The sequence below is a fragment of the Rana temporaria genome, chromosome 5, assembly GCF_905171775.1.
Source record: "Rana temporaria chromosome 5, aRanTem1.1, whole genome shotgun sequence".
Classification (NCBI taxonomy): Eukaryota; Metazoa; Chordata; class Amphibia; order Anura; family Ranidae; genus Rana; species Rana temporaria.
The window spans coordinates 323,066,062-323,079,380 of NC_053493.1; the positions used below are offsets into that span (position 1 = coordinate 323,066,062).

The 13,319-nt window shown below is 40.3% G+C and overlaps 1 protein-coding gene across 2 annotated transcripts in view; it reads left to right on the forward strand.

Annotated features, from left to right (window-relative positions):
- Positions 1–13,319, forward strand: part of LYN (LYN proto-oncogene, Src family tyrosine kinase) — a 134,749-nt gene that overhangs the window by 49,092 nt on the left and 72,338 nt on the right. The gene's annotated exons all lie outside the window — the stretch shown is intronic.

Sequence of the window (13,319 nt, forward strand, 5' to 3'; positions counted from 1 at the left end):
ATAATCCATTCGCTTTCTCTTGGCTGAGCTGTCTCAGAACAGGTTTCACCAGTTTCAGAAGTTTCAAATGACACCTATTATCTGCAGAGTCCCATGTCCTGGGTAAACTTTGACACAACAGGCAGTCACAGCTAATATCGCTTTGTGTCTGAACTTCAGTTGGTGGGTCATTTTACACTTGTGAAAGGGCAGTAAGAAGAACACACACTGGAAAGTTTGAATTCATAGTAAAACTATCCTTAATCATAACTCTCAGCAATTATTGCTGAATGGGCCACACAGGCTGTGTTAAAGCAAACCAGTATATGGCTGCACCTAAAGCTGAACTCCAGGCTAACAGCTTACTACAAAGATGAAATACATACAGGTTTAAGCGGTTCTCCACCCTAAAGTGGAGTCCCGCTGATCGGAACCCTCCCCCCTCCGGTGTCACATTTGACACCTTTCAGGGGGGAGGGGGGTGCAGATACCTGTCTAAAGACAGGTATTTGCACCCACTTCCGGCCCGGCATTCACGGGCAAAAGACGGGCATTCCGTCACTTCCCGTCACCCCCCCCCCCGTTGTGTGCTGGGAACACTCGGCTCCCAGCACACAGCGGGAGCCAATCGGCGGGCGCGGCGCGACTCGCGCATGCGCCGTAGGGAACCGGGCAGTGAAGCCGCAGCGCTTCACTTCCTGGTTCCCTCAGCGTGGATGGCGGGGGGAGCAGCAGAGAGACGAGCGATCGCTCGTCCTCTGCTGCGATCGGCGCTGGACTCCAGGACAGGTAAGTGTCCTAATATTAAAAGTCAGCAGCTGCAGTATTTGTAGCTGCTGGCTTTTAATATGTTTTTCCCATGGCACATCCGCTTTAAGGGAGCTATTTTACTTAAAGCGGAGTTCCGCCAAAAAAATAATAATTAAAAGTCAGCCGCTACAAATACTGCAGCTGCTGACTTTTAATATATGGACACTTACCTGTCCTGGGCGCCCGCGATGAGGGCACCTGGAGCCGATCTCTGCCTCGGCTCTCGGGTGCTGCCGCCGCCATCTTTGGAAAGGGAATCGGGAAGTGAAGCCTTGCAGCTTCACTTCCTGGTTCCTTACTACGCATTCGCGAATCACACTGCGCGATCACGCTGGTCCCTGCTGTCTTCTGGGACCTGTGTGTCTCCCAGAAGACAGCAGACGGGACGGAGTAGGTGCCGGGCGTGGCATAGGCCACCGCAGTCACCGCAGTGATCTATGCACGGAAGTGGGAGAAAATACTGGTATTACACATGTATCTGCTCCCTCCTCCCCCCTGAAAGGTGCCAAATGTGACACCGGGGGGAGGGGGGGGTCCCAAAAAGTAGAAGTTCAATTTTTGGGTGGAACTCCGCTTTAAAATGGTTGTAAACCTCCACATATACCCAGTGAAGTGTGACTGGGCTCAGGTGATACACAGAGATTAAACAACTCCTCCATAAGTTGTACCTGTTTATCTGCAGGCTTCTCTCCTCTACAGACATTGAAAGTACAGTTTTTTTTAAAAGCTTGTGTGATATTTCCGAAAAAAGGGGGCGGAGAGCTGAAATTACAATGTGTCAGTTGTATTTCTATCCATCTAGTCCTAAAATGTATACAGCTCTGTCACATAGTATAGCCCTGTCTGTCAGGACAGGAGACCTGACTTTTCTGGGTTGCTAAAAAAACATATACAGGTCTTGTCCCTCCCCCAACCTTTAATTGGAGAGTGAAAGGAGAAGCATCAGTTTATCAGTGTTCATCTCTCTGAAAATGTGTGCTTTCCTCCTATGAGCATGCTCATAGACAATGCAGTAAAACTGATTGGGTCCGTGGGTGCTTCTCTCTTTTTCCAGTTGTTGCTCTGCTGTACAGGGATTGCAAGAGGCTAATACCAGGACACATCCAGGTATTTAGACAGCTTCTGTGTAACAATATATGCATTGTTGAATTGTTTGAAATCAGTGGAAATTCATCAAAACCCATTTAAATATGTTATTTAAATACAATGCATTGCGTGTCAATGTAGATTAATTAATTTGCGCGTTGACGTGTTTTAATGGAAAGCATATTAAGAAAAAAATGAGAGGTGGAAATCCAGCTTTAATGATGTATTCATAAATACAGAACTGCATAAATATGTACGTAAATATGGATTTATTTGATCTGCCTGGAGTTCATATTTAAAGAATCCTTTCAATTCAGATCTAATAAGGTATCAGGCCGATAAAAGAGCACAGGGAAAGTTACCTCCTCCCTTTAAAGCGGTATTAAAGTGATACTAAAGTCATGATTTTTTTATTTAAAAATAACAAATATGTTTTACTTACCTGCTGTGTGTAATGGTTTTGCACAGAGCAGCCCAGATCCTTCTCTTCTTGGGTCCCTCAGCAGCACTCCTGGCTCCTCCCTCCTGCCGTGTGCCCCCACAGCAAGCAACTTGCTATGGGGGCACCTGAGCCGAGCCGCTGCTCTGTGTGTCCATTCAGACACGGAGCCGTGGCTTGGCACTGCCCCCTCTCTGTCCTCATTGGCTCACTGACTTAGGCCCCGTACACACGGTCGGACCGAACCGATGAGAATGGTCCGACAGACCGTTTTCATCGGTTCACCGCAGAAGTGGCCTGATGGTCTGATGTGTGTACACACCATCAGTTCAAAATCCGATCGGGTCAGAACGCTCAATGCTTCCAAGCATGCGTCGACTTGATTCTGAGGATGCGCGGGTTTTAAACCGATGCTTTCTGTACTAACCATCGGTTTGGTCCGATCGGGCAGCGGTCCATCGGTTCGGTTTTGAAGCATGTTTTAAAATGTTGGACCGAAGGAAAACAGACCGATGGCCTATACACACGGTCGGTTTGGTCAGATGAAACTGAACTTCGGTTCATTCTCATCGGTTCGGTCCGACCGTGTGTACGGGGCCTTAGAGTGACAGCAGCGGGAGCCAATGGCGCCCATGTGTGTCTCAGCCAATCAGGAGGGAGAGTCCCAGACAGCCGAGTCTTTGGTGCAACATTGCTGGATCGAGATGGGGCTTAGGTAAGTATTAGGGGGGCTGAGGGGAGAGCTGCACACAAAAGGTTTTTGATCTTAATGCATAGAATGCATTACAATCTACCTTTAAAACCACTTTAAACCCAAAACTTAAATACATTGCATATCACTAATTATTAGATGCAGTGGCTGCATTTGTTTTCTTTTTGTTAGGCTTTTTTGCTTCTGTTTTTTCCTGGTGATCTGGCCAGTAACACACCTCCTGTATTACAGTGAATCTATTCTGGACAGCAACATTGTCAGTCTGGGAGGAAGGGGCGTGTTTGATGTACTAGCAGATTTAGATACAATAATCAATAGAAGCCATACTCCAGGTCCCAATTTATAAGCAGTTAAAGGAACTTTTGTTTTACTTTTGGGATAAAGGTTTTACATAAATAATTAGAAGCTGGTCGTTGTAAGCACCCCTGTCAGTGGTAAATGGTTTATCTCAAGCCTCCAACTGCTACATCTGCAGGGCAGATTGTTCTTTTGAAAAATAACAGATTTACTGGCTAGATCACCAGGTCAAAATAAAAGAAAGAAAGCCTAAAAAAGAAAATGAATGGAGCCATAACATCTAAGAATTGGTGAGCTACAGCATAATAAATGTTTGCTTTTGGGTTCCACCCTAAAAATTTACTTTCTATTAACAGCTTGCCTTTAATGTAAACAAAAAAAAATTAAAACATTTTTTTTACTCACTTCTATCTGGCTGTTACTACGCACATTTCATAATCTGCCTAGTTCCTGGTTCTAGGTGGTTCAACTTCCTGTCCTAAGACCCCATTGCCTCCTGGGAAATGATGACACTCATTTTCCAGGAGTCTCTGGGCATTACTGTGCCTAAAAATCGCCCAGCATGCACCTCTCCCTGAAAACCAGGAAGAAAAAGTAACTGGACTTCACATGCACACCCATATGATGGATATGGCCACAACATGAGCTGGAGCAGGGCTTTTTTTCAGGGAGAACTTGTTGGAACTCAGTTCCACCACCTCTGGCTCAGACCCTGGGTGATTACCGTATTTTTCGCTCCATAAGACACACTTTTTTCCCCCAAAAAGGGGGGAAATGTGTGTGCGTCTTATGGAGCGAATACTGACCAGGAGAGCCGCTGAAAGGGGATTGTTTCGGTGGCAGAATGATGCCCTATGCATCACTCTGCCCCAGCTAAATCCCGTTTCTCCCCTGTCTTCAGCTGCTACAGGGAGAGAAACAAAAGGGTATTGTTCTTTATTTAACCCCCACAGAATCGGCATTAATATGTAAATCACACAGGCATTGTTATGTTAATGAGACCAGCCGGTGTCTTGTCACATTCAGGTCCCGATCACAGATTGCTCCGGAAGTGACGTTCCATCGCCGCCATCTTGCTACACCCCACACTCCTGCACAGTAATGATAGAGTGTGAAGGGGGCAAGCGGACATCTTGTTACACCCACCAGAGTTTTAGATTTCACAGTTATTTTCAACACAAAACAGAGCTTATATGCTTAAATACAGTATTTGGAAATCCAATGGAATGTTACATTTTAAAAAGCAGCAGCAAACCCGCTGACCTTACATGGTTTCTAATGTGACAGAACACCTCTGATTTTCACATTTAACATGTAAACAGTCCGTCGGATTTACAAATACTGTATATAAGCATATAAGCTCCGTTTTGTGTTGAAAATAACTGTGAAATCTAAAACTCTGGTGGATGTAATAAGATGTCCGCTTGCCCCCTTCACACGCTATCATTAATGTGCAATAGTGTGGGGTGTAGCAAGATGGCGGCGACGGAACTTCACTTCTGGAGCAATCTGTGATGGGGAGCCGAATGTGACAAAACACCGCCACAATTCATATGCAAATTACGCCAGCACCTCTGCATGCTGCCCACCGAGAAGGTGTGAACAGCATACAGGTGAGTATAGGGGGCATGTAGAGGGGATCAAAGAGGGGGGTTTGAGGTGCAGAGGAGGTGAGCAGAGGCGTGCAGAGTTGAATGGGAAGGAGGGGTTGGATTGCAGCGGTTAGCAGAGTAGGGGTTTGGGGGATAGAGGTTAGCAGATGAGTTAGAGGGGCAATGTTGTACTGAGAGGGAGATAAGAATGCAGAGATTAGTAGAGAGATGGGGGGGTTACTGCAAATACACCATTTACATCACTGGTCAGTGTAAATGTCTCAATATGCAAATGTCCCAGTTACATTGGGGATCAGTGTAGGGTGCCCCCTTACATTGGTTGTCAGTGTAGAAATATTATTCTGTTAAATTTTATTAAATATTTTAGTACACCATTTGGTTGTGGAATTTTCTTTTCCATATTTTCCTTGTCTAAAATATAGGTGCAGAAAAGGGAAACTGCCGCTCCAGGTGGGTGCACTCAGCAATCAGTGTCCTCTCAGAAGCGTAGGTGCTGGCAATGCACAAAGCAAAGACCGGAGGAAAGACTGGACAGCCGGACTTCCACTAAATTCTTAAAAAGTTGCTTTTAATGGTAAAAAATTGAAACGTGTTTCGCACTGGGGTATCAGCGCTTAGTCATAGCTGATGACTAAGCGCTGATACCCCAGTGCGAAACGCGTCAGCTATCCACCCCACTGTCTGCTGTGACTTGTAGTGCTGTTTCCATTTTTTACCATTAAAAGCAACTTTTTAAGAATTTCGTGGAAGTGCGGCTGTCCAGTCTTTTCTCCGGTCTTTAAAATCTAGGTGCATCTTATGGTCAGGTGCGTCTTATGGAGCGAAAAATACAGTAATTTTAGCTTGCAAAAAAAATAAATTATGTCCAAACCCCCGATTTATTAGCTGGTGTGGGCAAAGTACAGTTTCACTGGAAGTGGGTTTCAAAATTAAACAGGAAAATTAGGTAATAGCTTTTTGAGATGTTTGGGGGGGAAGACTGTTACCAAACAGGATGGTACCACACCCCATATCATTGGCAATCAGCTGATATGGAGCCACTTGCAAGCAAAGCAGATGTCCCTAGATTATTTTCACTTATTTGGCTCTTTCCTGCGCTGTGCATTGCAAACTTCAGAAACCTCTTGAAATCGAAATGCATTTAAAGTCAGAACTGTAGGTCACAGCAAAAAGAAAAGAAAACATACAGGGCAGAATTCTAGGTTCCCAGGATACCAAAGATAGAATGAAAGAAGCCTCTGCTGAACAGCATAAGTGTCCACAAACAGGTTCCTCTTCTTTGGAAATTCCCTTTAACATCATGGTGCAAGCACTAAGGAAATCATTGTTCTTTTCAAACTGATAAAAGCTGACTTCTCTGACAGCCTTCTATGGCACCCTGTATTGTAGCCTGTTTGATATTAAAGTAGGCATCATGCCATTTTTTCTTCAGAATCTCTTTGTAGTGAGAAATATAGCGATTGTAAAGCTCAGACATGAAATATGAATACAGCATATTTCTTTATAGTGTGTGCTTGTCTCAATCCAGAGTACTATGTGTCATTTCTGTCTGCTGCCTCACTCCTCTGCTATAGGCATGAGTCACTTCTGACGAGTTTTCCTGATACCAAGTGGAAAATGGTCACAGGGAAAGACAGAGGCGGCTCTAGGCTTTGTGAGGCCTTAGGCAAAACTTGACATGGGGCCCCATTCACCCCCATTATGGGAAAAATAAGTCAAGGACGAGAGCCTCTTCCCCACAACCCTGGCCGGTGATTGTGGGGTCTGCAGGCAAGGGGGCTTATCGGAATCTGGAAACGCCCCCTTTAACAAGGTGGCCCCCAGATTCTGCTCTTTAATACCTAAGGTTCAGGGGCCACCCGGAGATGTCACCTGCTGAACCCGCCCCCTTGTGACGTCATTGACTGAGGGCATGCTGGGTCATTAACGTCACAAGGGGTGGTGTCACCGATATTCACTGGTTGTTAGAGACGCTGGCAGCTGGCAGCCCCGGCTTCTGAGTCAGGGCTCTTAACGCTGCCTGAGCAATCCTCTTTTAATGTTCAGTGAAAATTAACAGAATTCCAGATAAAAACTTATTATAAAGTCCGTTTCTCTGTTCTTGCTTTGTGTTACAGGTTATTTACATATCTAGAGCTTGGACATGTTTATCATATGTTATGTTATGTTTATCATAATATGAGGTGATCCAAAGTTCATTGTATATTACCAGGATATGTAAATAACCTGTAACACAAAGCAAGAACAGAGAAACGGTCTTTATAATTTGGCAAGTTTTTATCTGGAATTCTGTTAATTTTCACTGAACATTAAAAGAGGATTGCTCAGCGCTGGATTAACTCTGTGTGGCAAGACTGGGCACAGATGATAGGGAATCTTATACTCTACATTGTGACATCAAAAACAAAAAAAACATTTTTTTGGGTTTACATCCACTTTAATAGCTAAATTTCCCCCAGTGTGTAATTGTGTGTCTGTTGTTAAGCTGCAGGTCTGGGATGTTTTGGAGCATGGATTGGTGTAAATGTATTTGTATACTAGTGGACTTTATATAAGGACAAACTCCCATGCAGTCACCAATCAGCTGGAACCCTTAAAGACCTAAATGTTGATTTGTTTTAATGGCTACACTCCTATGTATAATCTTCTCACGTCGAGAGCAAAACTTCCTGTTTCAGTGCTGTCAACCTTATCTACTCAGAAGAGCAGAAAAGGGAATTGAAAATATTTTCTTCATGAAACATTTGCATGAACAAAATATGGTAAAAACAAGGGCCTTGACATGATTGTTCAAAGATTCCCCACAGACCTGTAAAGATCTTAAATTATGTAACAAGTTGCTGTTTAAGACATCGTCGCAAGTCTTAGGCTGTAAGTAATTTCACCATATAGAACCTTGATTTTATTAAGTTCCAAAAGTGTACTGTAGTAAGTCCTTTTTTTTCCATGTGGTACCCTACAATTCACAAATGTAGTATATGTAAAATAGGAAACGGTTTATATTATTTTGGTTTTTAGGGGCAGACAAATTTTGAGTAGTCCCCAGCACTTTAGTTTCCTGCCTTGACATGGCAAGTCAGTAGCTAAATTTTAGCTATACTGTTCTGAATAAATTCGCTTTATTTTTAGCTTAGTAAAATGCAATTCATGTCAAAAATATAATATAATAATTTCTTTATGAGTTTTAGTACACAAGGTGCTATAATATCCATTAAATCCCAACTTCAGCTACTTCCATGTTGAATTTTAGGTTAAATATGATAGGATTAAAACCTCTTTTTTTATTGATATTTGTTAGTGAATTCAATAAAGAGACTTTCCTGTACAGTAAAACCTTGGTTTGCGAGCATAGTTCGTTCCAGAAACATGCTTGTAATCCAAAGCACTTGTATATCAAAGCATTTTTTTACAGGGTCTAAAAGAGAAGAGATGCACCTCTAAGTGTAGCAATAAGTTGCTAAATGTTGTACCTTCATTAAATGTAACCATATTGCTACACTTAGAGGCTCCTTTCTTCCTTTTTTATACTCAGTTGTGACATGATGCTACTCTTATATCAAGACATCGCTTGTATATCAAGGCAAAATTTATTAAAACATTCTCAAATTCTCAAAACGCTCTCAAATCAAGTTACTCTCAAACCAAGGTTTTACTGTAATTCCTATCTTGTCCTTATTTTATAATAAAAAATAAATAAAAAGATCTAATTGCTTACAGGGGTGAGGAATATACATTTTTGTAGATATTATCTAAGTAAGTTCAAGTAGACTTTCACTCTCACTAGCCACTTTCTGCCATCTCATTCATAGCCCCTCCTCTCTCAAAATAAGTTGCTTTTTTAATCATTTTTCTAATTAACTTTTTTTGTTTAAATACTCCTTACACTCCCTAGGTTCTCACCTAGGCAGGAACGATGTGTCATTTGCCTTCAGTCTCCTGTGAAACCGACGTGAAGTATCCCAGGAGGCTGCAGAGAATGCCACTGTGCATGTGTCATGGCGCATCATGAGGGTGCTGGCCATCTCTTCCTGGTACTTGCAGCCGACCTTGTTTAATTATTTTACTGTTCAATATTGTATTTTCCAATAATAAAAAAATTATAAAAATTTTTTTTTTTGTAATCTTTGATTGGTTGGATGATAAATCTTTTAGGGGTAACCCCTTTGTATAAATTTTAATGGCACATACAATGATCATTGCTCTTTAATGTTGATTTCAAGCAGACTGGGTAACATAGACAATGTCTATTAGTACCAGCAGTTTGAATGAGGCATCCCTGGTTGCCCAGTTTAGACATACAGCCAACTGTGGTTGGATATTTCCAGACCATCTTTGTAAAGATCACCTTGTAAAACAGTTTAAAATAGAAATTAAAGGCAAAACATGTGTGTATGAATATAAATATATATATATATATATATATATATATATATATATATATATATATATATATATATATATATATAAATAAATGTTTTCCCTTTTCGTATAAGTGTTCACATTCCCTCTGTTCTCAGCTAGGGGAGGAGAAACAGCAGCACGTTGAGATTCACAGTGAAAGGCTTTGCATGTGAGGTGTGTCAGGGCAAGTCTGACCATTGGAGGAGAGCAGGCTGAGTTCCCAGCATAGTGTGGTCAGTTTTTATAAGGAAAGCAGAGGGACTGGCAGGAACACAAAGGAAGCAATACAAAGAGAACAAGATACCTTTTCATACAAGTACATGGTACAGCAGGCACATATCAGGAATATGAAATGTTGGGGTAACAAATGCTTTAACACCTGGAATATTTAACAAGAACTAACAGAACTTTAATTTTATTAACAAGTCATGTACACACCTACAATAAAAAAGCAACTGCTGGATTTAAAGTGGGATGTACTGCAAGGGTTATTATTTAGGAAAACATATTGTCCTGTAGTGTTGTCCAACTGACCTGTATTATCTGCCTTTACTTCAGTTCAGTGAGGGTCCTTAGTATGGAAAATCTATGGAATATGTACTTGCATTAATGTATAATTTATGCAATGAATATAGTCTTGTTATTATAACCTACTTCTAACGTTTTACACATGCTTATAACCAATTGTGTTGATAATCAGTAACAAAGAACTACACTTATATTTTTTACATAATGCAGCTTTAAGGAATAAATTAATGATATGTTATATTAGTATTATCAGTTGAACGTTTCTATGTGCAAAGTGAATATCATATTTTATTCATCATCAAATATAAAAAATAATTTTTGTAGGTTGTTCCAAGTTCTGTCACTTTCTTTAGACTTTTTTTTATCAGACGTCTATTTTCTTGGTCAGATGGGGAAGAAACTGTAAATATAGGCATGAGTCTGACATAAAGAAAAGAATGTTGGTATCAGTACTACAAACAGTTAACAGAATGGAATATTTTTTATGCTACTGTTCGTTTAACATCTAAAAAATAAAAAAGAGAGAGAGGAAAAAAATGATACAACGTTAATCTGCTGTAAAAGAATAAACATTGCAAATCATTAAAATCATTTCTAAAATGCAACAAAGGTATCTGAATGAATCTGTGAGCCTGTTGTTATTTCCTGCACTGGCTGTGCTGCAATGCACATGTGCTGGTAGTGAATATCCTGACAGCAAAGGAAGCAGATGGCCTCATCACTGCACTGCTGATCCCTAACTGTCCAATCAGCAGGGCTGGGCGAGTGCCTTGACCAGGCAGTGCTGTTAATACAGCATAGAAGTTGGAGATCTGATGATCCCCAAACAATTATTGTTTATAGATTCTGGGATAAGTAAAAAAAAGATTGCATAATTTTGCTTGTGAACATGGGTCATAAAAGATTTCAAATACACACTAGAACCAGCAATGTGTGAATTAGAGAAAATTGTTGTATGTATGGGAAACCACTCAGAATTTGGAAAATAGACAGATGACCAACATTCTAAAAAAATTCCCTGTAGTTACTCCTGCATGGTGCAGTATAGCTAAATTTTAGCTATACTGTTCGGAATAAATTTGCTTTATTTTTAGCTTAGTAAAATGCAACTCATGTCAAAAATATAATTTTTTCTTTATGAGTTTTAGTACACAAGATGCTATATCCATTAAATCCCAACTCCAGCTGCCTATTTCCATATTGAATTTTAGGTTAAATATGATAGGATTAAAACCTCTTTTTTCCTATTGATATTTGTTAGTGAATTCAATGGAGAGACTTTCCTGTACAGTAAAACCTTGGATTGCGAGCATAATTCGTTCCAGAAACATGCTTGTAATCCAAAGCACTTGTATATCAAAGCATTTTTTTTACAGGGTATAAAAGAGAGGAGAGGCACCTCTAAGCAGGGCCGGCCCTACCATGGGACCCAATGGTACCATTGTACCAGGCAGCACTTTCAGGGGGGCAGCAAATTTCCTGCCAGCACGCCTTCTTATTACGCCAGCTCAATTCTCCACTCCACTGTGGGGCTAATTGCCGCCCGACCGCTTCTCCCGTTCCGCTCTCCGCTCCACTGTGGGGTTAATTGCATGAATAGAGCCATAACAGGTCCTTTTTATACTCCTATATACATGTATAGAACCATGATAGGTCCACTTTAGTTATCATGATATAAAATAATGGATGTGGGGGCATTTTGGTGAACGTAATTTTTTTTGGGGGGGGGCAGCATTTCATTCTTGGTACCAGGCAGCACAATGTCTTGGGCCGGCACTGCCTCTAAGTGTAGCAATAAGTTGCTATATGTTGTACCTTCATTAAATGTAACCATATTGCTACACTTAGAGGCTCCTCTCTTCTCTTTTATACTCAGTTGTGACATGACGCTACTCTTATATCAAGACATTGCTTGTATATCAAGGCAAAATGTATTAAAACATTCTGCTTGTTTTGCAAAACGCTCTCAGTATATACATATCATAGATATGCTGCTGTGGCCAGACACGAACAACCTTACCTGATAGATAGTAAAGCAAATCAGACAAATGGCAGCACTCCCACACAAAGCAAAAGAAGCTTTATTGTATGTAAAAACAATCCACACGGGAAGGGGAACAAAGGCAGATGCATTTCACGCGAAATCGTGCTTTGTCAATGCTATATGGAGATGCAAGTGCTGTCTCAATATATATATGTATGTAAATACGTTTCAGAATTGATTTCAGGTGTATCCAATTCCACACATTTCCTGTTTCAAGTTCCCGTCATGCACAATCAAATTAAACAACATTGATGTAATGTGAATGATGAAAAATCAATAATAAAAAGAGGGAAAAAAAAGAAAACTATAACACAATCATCATTCTAAAATAATAAAACACATAAACAAACTAAAACCTAAAAACTTTTATATAAAATAATAGTATAAAAATACATGAAACTGTATACATTTCCAGGTATTTACACCTATATTTATATTCATATTCATATTTCCATTGATTTCCATATGATGTCCTCTTGACAGATCCCTCACAGTTTCATGTATGTTATACTTATAAATGTTTTTAGTTTTTTCATGTACTGTTTTATCATTTTAGAATGATGCTCGTTTTCTTTTTTCTCTCTTTTTATTATTGATTTTGCATCATTTACATTACATCAATGTTTGATTGTGCATGATGGGAACTTAAAACAGGAAATGCGAGTGTGGAATTGGATACACCGGAAATCAATTCTGAAATTTATTTACATATACATATATATATATATATATTGAGACAACACTCGCATCTCCATATGGCATTGACAAAGCATGATTTCAAGTGAAACGCGCCTACCTTTGTTCCCCTGCTCGTATGGATTATTTTTACATGTTTTGGATACAATAAAGCCTTTTTTTTGCATCGTGTGGGAGTGCTGTCATTCGTCCAATTTGCTTTTTACAGTGACAGGGCGCACACCCCACGGTTGCAGCATGCTTTGAAGCTTATGGTCTGTGTACATCACCTGGGAGCAGCGGTTTCTTTGCATTACCTGATAGATATTGTATTGCAATACATTTAGCATTTGCAAATCAGCACAGGGATGTTACAAGCATTGAAATGTATAATACTCTTGGATATCCTTGTGCAAAAGTGAAGCCCATTTTTTAGACACCTGCAAAAGTTTTTCGCTTAGCAACTAATAAGATGCTTCCTTAATTTTGTTTTATCCTGTTACTATTATAAGCATGATCTATTACTATTATCAGCTTGAATGTGATCTGTTGCTATTGCTGTTTTTTGTAATCAACATGCATTATGCCTTTTGTTTCTTTAATAAAAGTCCTTCATTTTAAAATATATCATAAACTATTGTGTTTAGAAGGTGTTAGAATATTGAACTTTGTTCCATTCTACCTAAGTAAAAATGTGCTATTAGCTATAGTAATTACAGCAGGTCTAAAAAAAAA